This window comes from Arachis ipaensis, chromosome B02 (assembly GCF_000816755.2).
Source record: "Arachis ipaensis cultivar K30076 chromosome B02, Araip1.1, whole genome shotgun sequence".
Lineage (NCBI taxonomy): Eukaryota > Viridiplantae > Streptophyta > Magnoliopsida > Fabales > Fabaceae > Arachis > Arachis ipaensis.
In genome coordinates this window covers 10664490-10678360 of record NC_029786.2, presented here as the reverse complement: position 1 = coordinate 10678360, position 13871 = coordinate 10664490, and the positions used below count along the sequence as shown (strand labels likewise).

General features: G+C 33.5%; 1 protein-coding gene and 1 long non-coding RNA gene across 3 annotated transcripts in view; one reads left to right on the top strand and one right to left on the bottom strand.

The window, feature by feature from the left end:
- Positions 1 to 4075, bottom strand: part of LOC107624978 — a 41743-nt gene extending 37668 nt beyond the window's left edge. The window contains exons 1-3 of one of the 2 annotated variants that reach the window (XM_016327481.2): positions 4009 to 4075; positions 3087 to 3156; positions 1690 to 1782 (exon numbers count right to left, since the gene is read on the bottom strand). The gene's annotated coding sequence lies outside the window, so the exon portion shown is untranslated. The remainder of the gene's footprint in view (positions 1 to 1689; positions 1783 to 3086; positions 3157 to 4008) is intronic. The other variant, XM_016327482.2, reaches the window with a different exon arrangement.
- Positions 4546 to 5245, top strand: LOC110267449. The gene is made up of 2 exons (XR_002355090.1): positions 4546 to 4744; positions 4834 to 5245. It is a non-coding gene; the product is annotated as an uncharacterized LOC110267449 (long non-coding RNA).

Sequence of the window (13871 nt, the reverse complement as noted above, 5' to 3'; positions counted from 1 at the left end):
TAATAAATAAAGAATAAAGAGTTAAATAATTTAATTTAGATAATTAATATTTCGAACTTAACCTGTATTTTATAAAGTATAATTAATCTGTTTAATTTAAATTTTAAATTAAAAATAATTATTTAAACTCAACGATATATTAATAAATAGGGACTCGGGGACGAAGGAGAGGGAAGAAAGAAGGGATGACACCGCCTAGGATCGCCACCATCGTTGTCGCGAGGGGAAGAGGGGGAAGAGCTGCGTTCCGAGACAGGGAGAACCAGAGGGACCGTCGCCGCCATCATCGTGCGTCGCCATTGAGCACACGGAGACGCGAGCGGGGACTCGGGGACGAAGGAGAGGGAAGAAAGAAGGGATGACACCGCCTAGGATCGCCACCATCGTTGTCGCCGAGAGAGAGAGGGGAAGAGCTGCGTTCCGAGACAGGGAGAACCAGAGGGACCGTCGCCGCCATCATCGTGCGTCGCCATTGAGCACACGGATGAAAAGGAGACGCGAGCAGTGAGCGAGAGGAAGCTTCGTCCTCGTCGCCGAAAGTGCGCCGTCGATTAGGACAGGACGAAGAGGAATGCGAACGACCAGAGAAAGGGGAAGAAGAAGAACGCATGGTGGTGGGTGTTTTCCTTGCCGTCACCGTCGCAGTTTTTGAAGCTCACCGTTGCCGCCGTGAGAGACGCTCTTTGTTGGCGCTGCTACTGGGGGTTTGGAGAGAATGGCCCCGTTCTGCCTCTGCCTCTGGGTTCTGCAAGTTGCTGGAGTCCTCTGCTGCTGGGAACCAACACTGGAGCTGCCCTAAGGTAAACTAACCCCTTCAGTAATTTTAGTTTGGTAAACAAATTCCCAAATGAACTACCAATCATTGCTTTTACTGTTTAATATTCGAATCTGGTCTAAAGAAAAGGTTGTTACGTTATGCAGCTAGTGCTTTGCTCTTTATTGAAAAGGGTGTTGATCCATTCCTTGTTCCATGGAATCGGTAAGCACTAAAAAATTTTGTTTACTTAGGAATGCCCTGTTTGTTTGTATGGACTTCAATTCTGAATATAAATTTGCAACATGCATATTTTGGTTTTGGGACATCTGTAAAATAACTCAGTAAATTTGTTAAGATTCTATAGAGTTCCTTTAAAAGAAAAGCTTGCAGTTTGAGAGACTATAGCCAACTCTTGCAAACCATGAAAGAGAAGGGGACTCAACAGACAAAGGAAGGAGACCAAAAACTTGCTGATGGTGGAACCATACTTATTGTGTTCATTTGACTGTGAACTAAAAGCTAATAGCATAGAACTCGCACAAATAATATCATTTTGGATGTGTTTTAAGCTAATCATGTTTACCTTTATTTATTTGAATCTATTTTTACTAATGCAAGTAAAATTATTGGATAGATTCATAACAAACAATAATGAGTTCTATCTAGAAAAATGGAATTAAAGAAGAAAAAAACTATGAATTGATATATAAGTTCTTTTTTAGAGGACTAAATCAGGAATATATCTTGACATTTTTGGATATTTATAGCATAATTCTTCTACATGGACCCCCTGGAACTGGAAAGATTTCGTTATGTAAAGCATTAGCTCAGAAATTATCGATTCGATTTAATTAAGGTGCACTGACAACACTGTTAAAATTTTAATACAACATTTTCCAATGAGACAAGTAAATAAATGAACAAAAACTCACCAGTTTATTTTTGTACTCAGATTCCCACAGTGCCAGCTTATTGAAGTGAATGCACATTCTTTATTCAATAAATGGTTTTCTGAAAATGGCAAGCTGGTATGCATGTACAATAGTTATTAGAAGTACCAATGCTTTGTAGTTGATGAATTTCCAATTTGTTATCACTTCAGAGCTTATTAATAGATGAACTGTTATTATGTTGTATTGTTTCACTGAATGCACAATTGTGGTTCCTTGTTGTTTAGGTTGCAAAACTTTTCCAAAAGATTAAAAAATGGTAAAGAAGAAAGCAATCTAGTATTTGTTTTGATTGGTGAGGCAGAACAAAATTTAACTTAATGCTATATGCTTGTCATGTATCCGCTTTGGGTTAAGTGTGTGGTCATGCAGATGAAGTCGAAAGCCTTGCTCCGGCCAGGAAAGCTGCTATATCCGGTTCAGATTATTCATATTCTATTCAGGAATTTGTGAAGATGATGAAGAATCTATTTGCTATTGTAATATATCAATCTCTTTTCTTTATGATTAGATATGGTTATGGCTTAGACTCTTATTATGTGATTTTAAAGTATCTTAGTTTATTTGACTTCTAAAATCTCTTTTATAGGTCACAAATATGTATGAATGTTATAGAATACTTTAAAAATCAAATTTGATGGTAAATATTCAATTATTTTCTTTAGTAATTTGATTCAAATAATTAAGATTATTTATTGACACTAAATTAAAAAATAGCTGGAATATTAATTTTAATGCAACATGAGAAAATTATTGTAAATAAAAAAAAATATATAACTACAAAAAACCGTTGTCAAAAGTCACAAAAGGAATGGTTTTAAAACCGTTGCCAAAAAACAACACCAATGGTAACGCTTTTAAAACCGTTGTCTTAGACGACTATTAAATGGCAATGGTATTAAAACCGTTGCCAAAAAACGACACTAATGGTAACGCTTTAAAACCGTTGGTTTTGTGAATAATAAAACTACAACGGTTTAAAATCGTTGCCTATTCAGTTATAGTTTTAAACCATTGGATCATGAAAGAGAACGGTTTAAAACCGTTCCTTATCGAGTAACAGTTCGAAGCCGTTGTTTAAAATTTTCTTTCAAAACCGTTGTCTATACCAGTAACTTTGGCAACGGCCGCATATACCACAAGTCAAAAATTATTGCCAAAGCGTTGTCTAAAGTTTTAGGAACGATTTTTTAATCTACGACAACGGTTTTTGACCGTTGCGAAAATCCTTATTTGTTGTAGTAATTTGTTTCCTTAATATTAAAATCATGTTAATAATTTTTATTATCAAAAGAATAGGGTGTAATGGTGTATTACGCATGATGTAATAAGTAATAACGAAACATATAATACAACTCAAAATCAAAGATAAATCTTACCGTTGAATATAGAAGCCCGCTAATCCACACTTTAAACTCATAAACAACCCTTAAACAAGAGACGTTGACCCTGAAAAAGAAAAACAAAGAACCTCCATGAGCGAGACAAGTACTGACTCTCCAATCGAACCGATTAAAATACTAAATTACTGAATTAATGGTTCAATGAATAAATTATTAGTTAAATTGATAATATCAAATTAATTAGTTAATTAACCTTTATAATTTTTAAATATTTAAAATTTGTTAACTTTTAAACTTTTTAATTTAAAATTAATTATTTAATTTTTTTGATAATTAGATAATACTTTTAGACACAATAACAAATACCTTTCAGTTAATTGGCCACACTCACACTATGATATCAGCATACACATCAGTAAACGAGTCTTACTCTTACATGCAGTGATCTGTTCGGTTCGACCATAGTAGCTCAGGCCGGTTCAGACCGGTGACTTAAACAATGCTATAATCCACTAGAGGAGTAGAGGTATGGTTTATTGATTTTTCAGTCTTGGATCCAGATTTGATAACAATGATTTGCTACTTATTTTTCAATCAAATATTTCACAAGTTTTATAATTCTATTAGAACAGAAGTGATAGAATAAGTTAATTATTTAAGTTTAATTTAAATATAATATTTTATATTTAAATAAAATATGCAAAAAATTAATATTAAGAATTATTTCTTTCATTTCTGCTTTTATCTGTCACTTTAATTATTATGTGTGGTCATCCTAGCTATAATCTCCAACTTAGCATGCTTGCTTAATATGTTTAAATAATCAAAACTATGGGAAAATGAAACTACAGGTAGTATGTTTAAATTGATCATCGGAGAGTAAACTTTCACTTGCTAAACAATATAAGAGTATGTATAGACAAATTATATGAATATAGAGTAGGCTGCTGGAACAAACCTCCACTTCAGGTAGATCTGTAGATGGATGACGATCACGTCATGAAGTTAATCTATGCTTCATCATTNAAAGGCTAAATATATCCTAATCCTATCTGTAATCACTTCAAAGCAGGGAGCACAAATTCGGGGATGTGCGGGGTTGGTGAGCATTTCCCTTGAAGTGATATTGTATATATTGCAGCCAAATCAAAAGATTAAAATATATGTGCTGTATTATATTATTGTTTTTGTTGGGCTATCGCTGTAAAATGTAGTATTTAACTATTTAAGTAAGTGCTATATGGATGAGGAGTAGTGGATTACATCTGTCAAATATTATATAGAAAAATGAAAGAGTAAGGTATAAGGGTCCCAATTAAATTTTTTAATGAATCAATTAATTTTTTTTGTTAAAAATTAAAAATTTTAAACTAATTGTTTCATAGTATAAAATATTATATTGGTTCCAATTATTGATCAAAGTCGCAAATTATTTTTTAACGTTTTAAACGTATTATTTTAGTTTCAAATAGTTTAAAATAGTATCAATATAGTCCTACCATTAACCCTGACGGTCAATAGTTAACAGAGCATCCTACGTGACCGTTAAGAAGCCAGGGTGACACAACTGTTTAACACTACCATGGAGACAAAAAAGTAAAAAGACTAAATAAAAATAAAAAATGTACAGGAAAATAAAAGAGGGGTGGCTGTCGTTATCTTCTTCACCATAGACGGTCCTAATTGCTGCACAGGTAGGGTTTAAACCTATCATCACCACCTTCATTTGGTATTTGTGTTATTATCAACGAAAATGACTTTTCAATCTTCATGTAACAACAAGGGTCGAAGGAGAAGGACGACATGGTTTTGTGGTGAAAGACCTGTGCTCCAAACGTCGTTGATGCCGGAGAAGACCTACACACTACAAGAATGAAGAACAAAGTCTCTGTTTTGAAGGAGAAAGTGTACTATGCTAAGAAGAAATTCATGGTAGCATTTGCTTTATTTGGAGATCGTTTGGTGAATGATGACATTTTTCTTACTATAAAAAAGAGTCACAAGTGTTAGGCACATGAGGCTACCATACATGTGAAGTAATGGCTTTGAAGGACAGAATGTTTAGGTCTACGGGATTTGGGATTTTATTTTGGAAAAGTGTAATGTATAGCCCAAGGGCTATGTGGTTTAGCAACATGAATTTGTACACCCTTTTGATGAAGAACTGAGAAATGATTGTGATTCATATTGTAAAATAGAATGTCAGGATTAACTAACACAAGACCAACATATGAAACAAATTTTGGCAATTTACCTACAAACTGACAATGTATCAATTTTCCATTTCATAACCATTTGAAACCAAAACATAGAGTACTGATTCAGTTGGTCCTTACATTTACCAAAATAACACAAATTCTAAAACAAAACATAGGATTTCATATGTGGCTCTTGACAATTGAGAAACAAACATAGTTTCTAAACCAAAATAAGTTTCATATGTAGCTCTTTAGAATAGAAAACAATAAAGTAAACTAAAAGATAGAGTTCCTATACATATCATGCAACATTCTTCTAAGTCCTCGGAGGTGTTTTTGTCATATACTTGAGCACTCTCTTGGGTGGGTTTTGCTCAGTTAGGGAAGATGTTTAGGACGCTTGTTGCACACTTGGACTTCTTTGAGGAGGTTTGTGACTGTTGAGAGCAAGGTTCTTGTGTTGTGCTCTTCCTCTTAGGAGGCTGTGTTGAAGTTTTTTTTTTTTGAGTTGATATCTCTCCCTTTTGCAATGCCTTTGTGACATTTGTCCTCCCGATTGATTTCAGAATTGGCCTAGTAGCTGAGTCTTTGCAGATCTATCATACAAACAAACAAGATCAAAGAAGAAGAAACAACATTAGCAGTAGCTTTCTATCATACAATCATAGAAGATCAAAGGGTTAAGCATGATTTTGGTCCCTAACATAGAGGCCAAAAATTTATTTCGTCTCCAGCCTTTTTTTCGCTACAAAGTGGTCCTGAAGATTTCAGTTTGATTTAAAATCGTCATTTTTATCAAATTTTTAATTTTTATTTCAAGAATATCCCTAACTAAAAAAAAAGAAAAACATTGAATAAGGGGGAAGGGATTTGCAGGGAGGGGGGAGGAGGGGGAGGAGTTGGTGTTGTGTATATGGTATGAGAAGATGACAAAATCTTATAATTGTGTAGTGGTTTCAAGGCATGATTAGATCGCTTTTTTTAGAGAGATATTTGTCTTCACACTTAGTTGTTATAGGGTTGATGACAATATTCTCCCAGGATACAATGAAACCAATGAATTTCTTAGTTAGCAATAATAAAAAATTCTTAACTCTCTTGAACAAAGAAAACTCTCAATAGATAAAATCACATGTACACTTAGTACTTATTATTATCCTTTTGTTACGCACACTTTGAATAGTGGGCAATTCATATATATATATATATGCTGCATGTATTAGGATAAAAAAGTCACGTAGTTTATGAATAGATGTAACCTTTGGTTATTGAATAGTTACATAATGAAAAGATGTGACTTTTGATTATTCCTTGAATAGGTACAAAGTACCATTAACATACACTAACAATCATTTATAATATACCGTTAGAGAAAGAATTAAACCGTAAACGGTAATTATTTAATCGTTTATATTTAATATTAATATATTAATTTGTAAATACTCTTTAATCTCCCACTATTTACAAAATTTAAATATTATACAAGTATATGCATAAAGAATGTGTCACTAAAATTAAACATTCTTTTAGTGTAAATTTTAAAGTTCTAATGAAGTAATAGGTGTCTAATCGATTAAACCTATACTCCATATGTTAGTACCAAAAATCACACATTACTTATACCCTCCAAGTTCAAGAGTTTACAATTTTAAGCACTTATATGGCCTTGTGCTCATCCTGGTTTCATAAATATTTACAAGAATAAAACCTCTAAAATTCTCGATTAGAGCGGTACCACTCTGAAGTGGATTTGTTATCACTAAGATTTGTAATCCAATTTATATCGGAATAACCTTCTAAAACTGCGGGATAATCACTATAATGTAATCCCAAGTTTATGGTTTTCTTGAGATAACCAAGAACTCTTGTTATAGTTTTCCAATGTTGATTGCTAGGCTTTCTTGTAAACCTTGATAATTTGCACACAGCAAATGCTATATCAGGTCTAGTACAATGCATTGCGTACATTGAACTTCCTATAGCACTAGCATATTCTAATTGTGCTATAGGTCTTCCCATGTTTCCTTCTAATTTAAGATTAGGATCATACGGCGTATTGGATTCTTTAATTGTGAGATGATCAAACTTTTCCAATACCTTTTTGATATAATGAGATTGACTTAAAGTAAAGCCAACTTCATTCTTATACACTTTTATGCCTAATATTGTATCAACTTCATTCAAATCCTTCATCTTGAATTTAGAAGTTAGATACTCCTTCGTTATACGAATTCCTTCTAAATTTGTTCCGATGATTAACATATCATCAACATATAAACAAATAATTACTCCATAATCTTTGGTAAATTTTGAGTAAATACATTTATCCGCACTATTATGTGAGAAGCCATTTGATAACATCACTGAATCAAACTTCTCATGCCATTGTTTAGACGCTTGTTTTAGCCCATACAAAGACTTAAGGTCCGTTTGGGAAACTCTAGAAGTAGCTTTTTTTAACTTTTGACTTATGAAAAGTAGTAGTATTAATGTCTGGTGCAATTTTCAAAACAAAATTGTAACTTTCTAAGAAGCTATTTTGAAGCTTATAGAGAAGTTAAAAAAAATGACTTCTCTCATAATACTTCTACTTTTCATTACATTTATATAAAATAAGCACTTTTAGAGTTAAAAATCCAAACACAAAATAACTTATTTATAAGTTACTTTTAACAGAGTTATTTATTGTTTAAGTTATTTTATCAAAAGAAACTTAATTAAGTTGGTTACCCAAACTGGGCCTTAATTAATTTGCAAACTTTCTTTTCATTTCTGGGTAGCACATAGCCTTCCGGTTGCTCCATATAAATTTCTTCATTAAGATCTCCATTTAGAAAAGCCGTTTTAACATCCATTTGATGTATATGAAGCTTATGTATGGATGCTAATGCTATAAGAGCCCTAATAGAAGTCATTCTTGCCACAGGTGCGTAGGTATCAAAATAGTCTAGACCTTCTTGTTGTCTAAACCCCTTGGCCACTAACCTTGCTTTAAAGGTTTGTAATGAACCATCAGTATTATACTTTTTTTTTTTAAATACCCACTTACATCCTATAGGCTTTGATCCTGGAGGCAAATCAACTAAGACCCAAGTATTGTTAGATAATATTGAGTCCATTTCATCATTTATTGCTTCTTTCCAAAAAGCAGAATCCCTTGAAGCCATAGCCTCCTTGAACGTTTGAGGATCACCCTCTATGTTCATCACAATAGGAATCTTGTTAGTTACAGAATTCATAGTTCCTTCTACCAAAAAGGTGATAGCCTGAGAAGAAATAAAATATGGACCTAAGTCCTTTTCTTTTCTTACTCTCAAGCTCTTCCTTAGTTCAATCAACTCTTTGTCGCTTAGACGTTTATTATTTTGATTATTTATTTCTTGTGAAATATTAGTATCATTTTGGGGATATTCTGAATTAAAAGTTGAATCATTGATAAATCTATTTTCAATAGATTCTACCTCTCTTGATTCAACAACTATATTAGACACTAAGTCTAATATTCTATATGCTTTAGAATTTTGAGCATATCCTATAAAAGTGCCTTTTATAGCTCTTGACCCCAATTTGGTTCTCTTTTGATCAGAAACTCGATAAAAGGCTAAACACCCCCATACTTTAAGATAATTTAAATTAGGTTTCCTTCCTTTCCAAATTTCATAAGGAGAAACCTTTCTATGTCTTGATGGTATCCTATTATGGATATGACATGATGTCAATAATGCTTCACCCCATAAATTATAAGGCAATTTTGCATTTAGTAACATTGAATTAACCATATCCACTAAGGTATGGTTTTTCCTTTCCGCCAAACCATTTTGTTGCGGAGTATATGGAGCGGAAGATTCATGCACAATACCATGTAATTCACAAAACTTATCAAATTCATTAGAAAATTATTCTCCACCTCGATCACTACGAAGAACTTTTATTTTCTTATCATGCATATTTTCTACTTCTATTTTATATTTCTTAAACATTTCAAAAGCTTCATCTTTATTTCTAAGCAAATACACATAAGTAAATCTAGAACAATCATCAATGAAGGTTATAAAGTATCTTTTTCCTCCTCTAGTAATATTGCCATTTAGCTCACAAATATCACTATGAATCAATTCTAATAAATGTGTATTTCTTTCGACCTTAGGAAAAGGTTTCTTATTAATTTTAGATTGTTTGCAAATATCACATTTCTTATTAAAATCCTTGTTACTAAGATCAATATAGTTATTCTTTTGCATATATTCAATTGATTTGTAATTTAAGTGTGCTAATCTACTATGCCATAAATCACAAGAATCAACAACATACAAGGAAACATTCACTTTATTAGTTTAAAGTTTAAACATGCCTTCAGTACAATATCCTTTTCCTATGAATACATCATTCTTAAGCAAGATCACTTTATCGGATTCCATTACAACTTTGAATCCTTTCTTACACAAGAGACTAACAAAACTAAATTTTTTCTCAAATCTGGAACATGAAGTACATTTATTAAACTTAATTTCTTTCCAGATGTAAAATTCAATTCCACACTTCCTTGACCACAAACTTTGGCTGAGTTGTCATTGCCCATCAAGACTTCTCTATTGTTCACTTCTTCATATGTTTTGAATTGGTTGCGATCATTACAAACGTGAATAATAGCTCCAGAATCTAACCACCACTCAAGTGATTTTCCTTGTGTTGCTATGTTGACTTCTGTAACCATGCCAATATGCATGTTTTGTATTTTTTCTGCAACCATAGCAATTAGATCCTTCTCTTCCACTAAGTTGGTCTTTGGTGCTTCCCTTTTCAGAAGTCTACATTCTTTGATATAGTGTCCTTTCTTGTGACAATGATAACACTCTCTTTGTCTCTTCTTATCTTGCTTTGAATCTTTAGAGAACTTTCTTTTCTTCTTATTGGTGTTGTTTTCACCAATACGATTCACTTTAGAACTTTGAGAAAGATACACAGCATCACGTTTTCGAGTTTCTTCCTCTATACGTATATGCCTTAGTAATTTCTCAATTGTGAAGTCCTCACCAAGATGTAAAAGTTTCTTTCTATAACCATTCCAAGATGAAGGCAATTTTGAAATAATTGCTCCAACTTGTAATGATTCAGGAATCACCACTTGTAGATCACGAAGTCTACTTACAAGGATTTGTAATTCATGAATTTGATCCATGACAGGCATAGTATCATTCATAATAAATTCAAAATATTTCATCATAATAAACTTATATGTTCCTTGTCGTTTGGTATTGTACTTTTCTTCCAAAGACTTCCAAATCTCCAATGGTGATTGAATTGACATGTAGAGATCATAGAGTCGGTCGGATAAAGTGTTGAGGATATGACCTCGACATGCGAAAGTATCTTCATCACGTTTCTTTTTCAATTGAACAATCTTTTCTTTCTCTTCCGGTGTGGAATTTTCAGCGGCATCGGCAATTGGTGTAGTCTTTGGGTCAATCACATATGCAAAATTGAGAACTGAAAGAAGAAACATCATCTTGTCTTTCCAACGGTTGAAGTTCGTTCCATCAAAGCGATCTAATTTGACAAACTCTTGATTCATGACCTTGAACGTAGTGTTTTGATCTTGTGCCATCTTCAAGAAATATCTCTCTAAATTGTTGTGTATATGGTATGAGAAGATGACAAAATCTTATAATTGTGTAGTGGTTTCAAGGCACGATTAGATCGCTTTCTTTAGAGAGATATTTGTCCCCACACTTAGTTGCTATAGGGTTGATGACAATATTCTCCCAGGATACAATGAAACCAATGAATTTCTTAGTTAGCAATAATAAGAAATTCTTAACTCTCTTGAACAAAGAAAACTCTCAATAGATAAAATCACATGTACACTTAGTACTTGTTATTATCCTTTTGTTACGCACACTTTGAATAGTGGATAATTCATATATATATATATATGCTGCATGTATTAGGATCAAAAAGTCACGTAGTTTATGAATAGATGTAACCTTTGGTTATTGAATAGTTACATAATGAAAAGATGTGACTTTTGATTATTCCTTGAATAGGTACAAAGTACCGTTAACAATTAACATACACTAACAAGCATTCATAAAATATATATATGTAGGTACACAACCATTAGAGAAAGAGTTAACCATAAACGGTAATTATTTAACCGTTTATATTTAATATTAATATATTAATTTGTAAATACTCTTCAGTTGGTTCAGGGAAGAAGAGGGGGGGAAGGGCCACCGCCGCCACTGCTCGTCGTCGTCCGGTCGCTAGATCTCGCCGCTGCTCCTCTGGGCTCGACGGAGGTGCTCGATGGCGGTGGGTTCTGGTTCGAGGCAAGAAGGGGAAGACTTCGGTGGTGAGCCGAGGGAGGAGAAGAGGTCGCGCTGTGACGGTGGCGCTAGGGTAGCACGAAGAGAGAAGAAGAAAAGGGTTGTGGCGCTGTGATGGCGGATCGGCGTTGTGATGGCAATTTCGGGTGGCTCGCTGGCTTCTACTTCTATTATGTTGTTGATTTCTTATTATTGTTGCTTCTGGTTGCTTTTGCTTCTGATTGATTACATTGTTTCATTGTTGTTGTTCTGCTCCTGTTTCTGTTTCTGCTCCTGCTCCTGCTTTTGCTTGATTACATTGTTGTTGTTGTTCTGCTCTTGCTTCTGCTTGATTACATTGTTGATTCATTGTTATTGTTGCTTTTGGTTCTGCTTTCAGTTTTGCTTGTGCGTGATTTTGGGGAAGAAGGGGAAGGGGTATTTTGGTCCGAAAGACGGTTTTAAAACTAAGTTAAACATTCGGGACCATTTTGTAGCGAAAAAAAGGTCGGGGACAAAATAAATTTTTGGCCTCTACATTAGGGACCAAAATCATACTTAACCCAATATCAAATTATATACATGAAAGAGTAATTGAGATACCTTTTCAGCTGCAACTTCAACTTTTCTTTTCTTTGGACATGTTCTTTTGTTATGGCCTAAACCAAAACAATATGAACACTTTTGTTGTTGCCCCTCTCTAGACAATGTTAATTGTGGTCCATTACTTGAGATCTCATTACCACTCTTGTTCCTACTTTTCTTAGGCCTTTTAATAGGTTTTCCAAACACTAGGGGCAACACATCATCATATTATGTCCTTTCCTAGAGATTAGGACCATTCACACGATATATCACATGTTGGTAATAACAATTAACATATGTGTCTTGATAACATTTATCCACATAGTCATTTACTTGAAAACACATTTTACTTATACAGCTCATTGCATGTTCAAATGGATGGGTATCCTGTCAGTTGAACTTTCTACAAGAGTATTCATGATTTTTCAAATCTACCACAAATTTATCTCTATTACCATGAGTGCTATACATCTCATACTTATCTCTCCCAGTGTATACAACTATCCACTCATCACCTTTATCTAATTCCTTTTCAATTTTCCTCTTATTTTTAGCAAACCAAAATCTGTGTAAGTGTTTATGCTTTCCCCATTATCGGCCATGTATTCATTAAGTACACCCTAATGTCTTTTAACATAGATACAATGGATTTTTTCCTAGCCTCTACTATCACAGAACTAAAGCATTCACACAAGTTATTAACCAGGGCATCACATTTAAGGACAATAGAGAGCCTGGACTTGCTCCAATATTTTGCGAAAAATTTTGCCAAGTGATTATAGGCTTGCTGATCATGCTTCTGAATGTCACTCATTTTCCTTTCCCATTATTGAACATATGTTGCTTTAGAAGCTCTCCACATCATAAACTTCAGCTGAATTCCTGAAAATCTTTTTCTGAAGTTGTTATACAAGTACCTAACACAGAATTTGTGCTCTATTCTAGGCAGCAATTGATCAAATGTTGGTATTAGATCCTAAACAGAATACAATGTTAAACAAAATATCATTCAATTAGTACACACAACACAGACCAAGAATATAATAAAGTCCAGGATACAATACTTTTTGTTGGTCACATGTGAATATACATTGTCTTATTCTGTCAACCCCAAGTCATCATAGAGGCGAGTCAGAAAGCAAGTCCAAGAATTCTTTGTCTCTACCTCTACAACACCATAGGCAATTGGTAATATTTGGTCATTTAGATCCCATCCATAGTTGTCAATAGTTGTCCACCAAAATGAGTCTTGATGAAGCATCCATCAAGACCAACTATGCTCCTACACACCAAGAAGCTCCTCTTGCAAGCATCCAAACTGATTTTTCTTCTATCCACATCTCTTGCATGTTCTTTTCATCTGTGATATACTTCGTTTGGAAATGAACGAACTTACCAAACATTGATACAAGATATCAGTATAAAATACTCGATATCATCTTTGGTATATGCGGATCTATTCTTTCACAAATAACACTTTTTAGTTCTTCAAATGATATTGTAAAAAGAACAATAACATTACATGAATTCTCGCATACAAAACTTACTCTCTCAAGTATTTGTAAACCATGATAACCATGATAATATAATTTTAACATAATTTTATCCTTCATTTTTTTTAGACAATGTCTCTCCACTTAACATTAGTTCAAAGTGAAAAAAAAGAAAAAAAAAAACAAAGTAAACACTGAGAGAACATATAAAAAAAAAAAAAGAATTGAAGAAGATAAAGT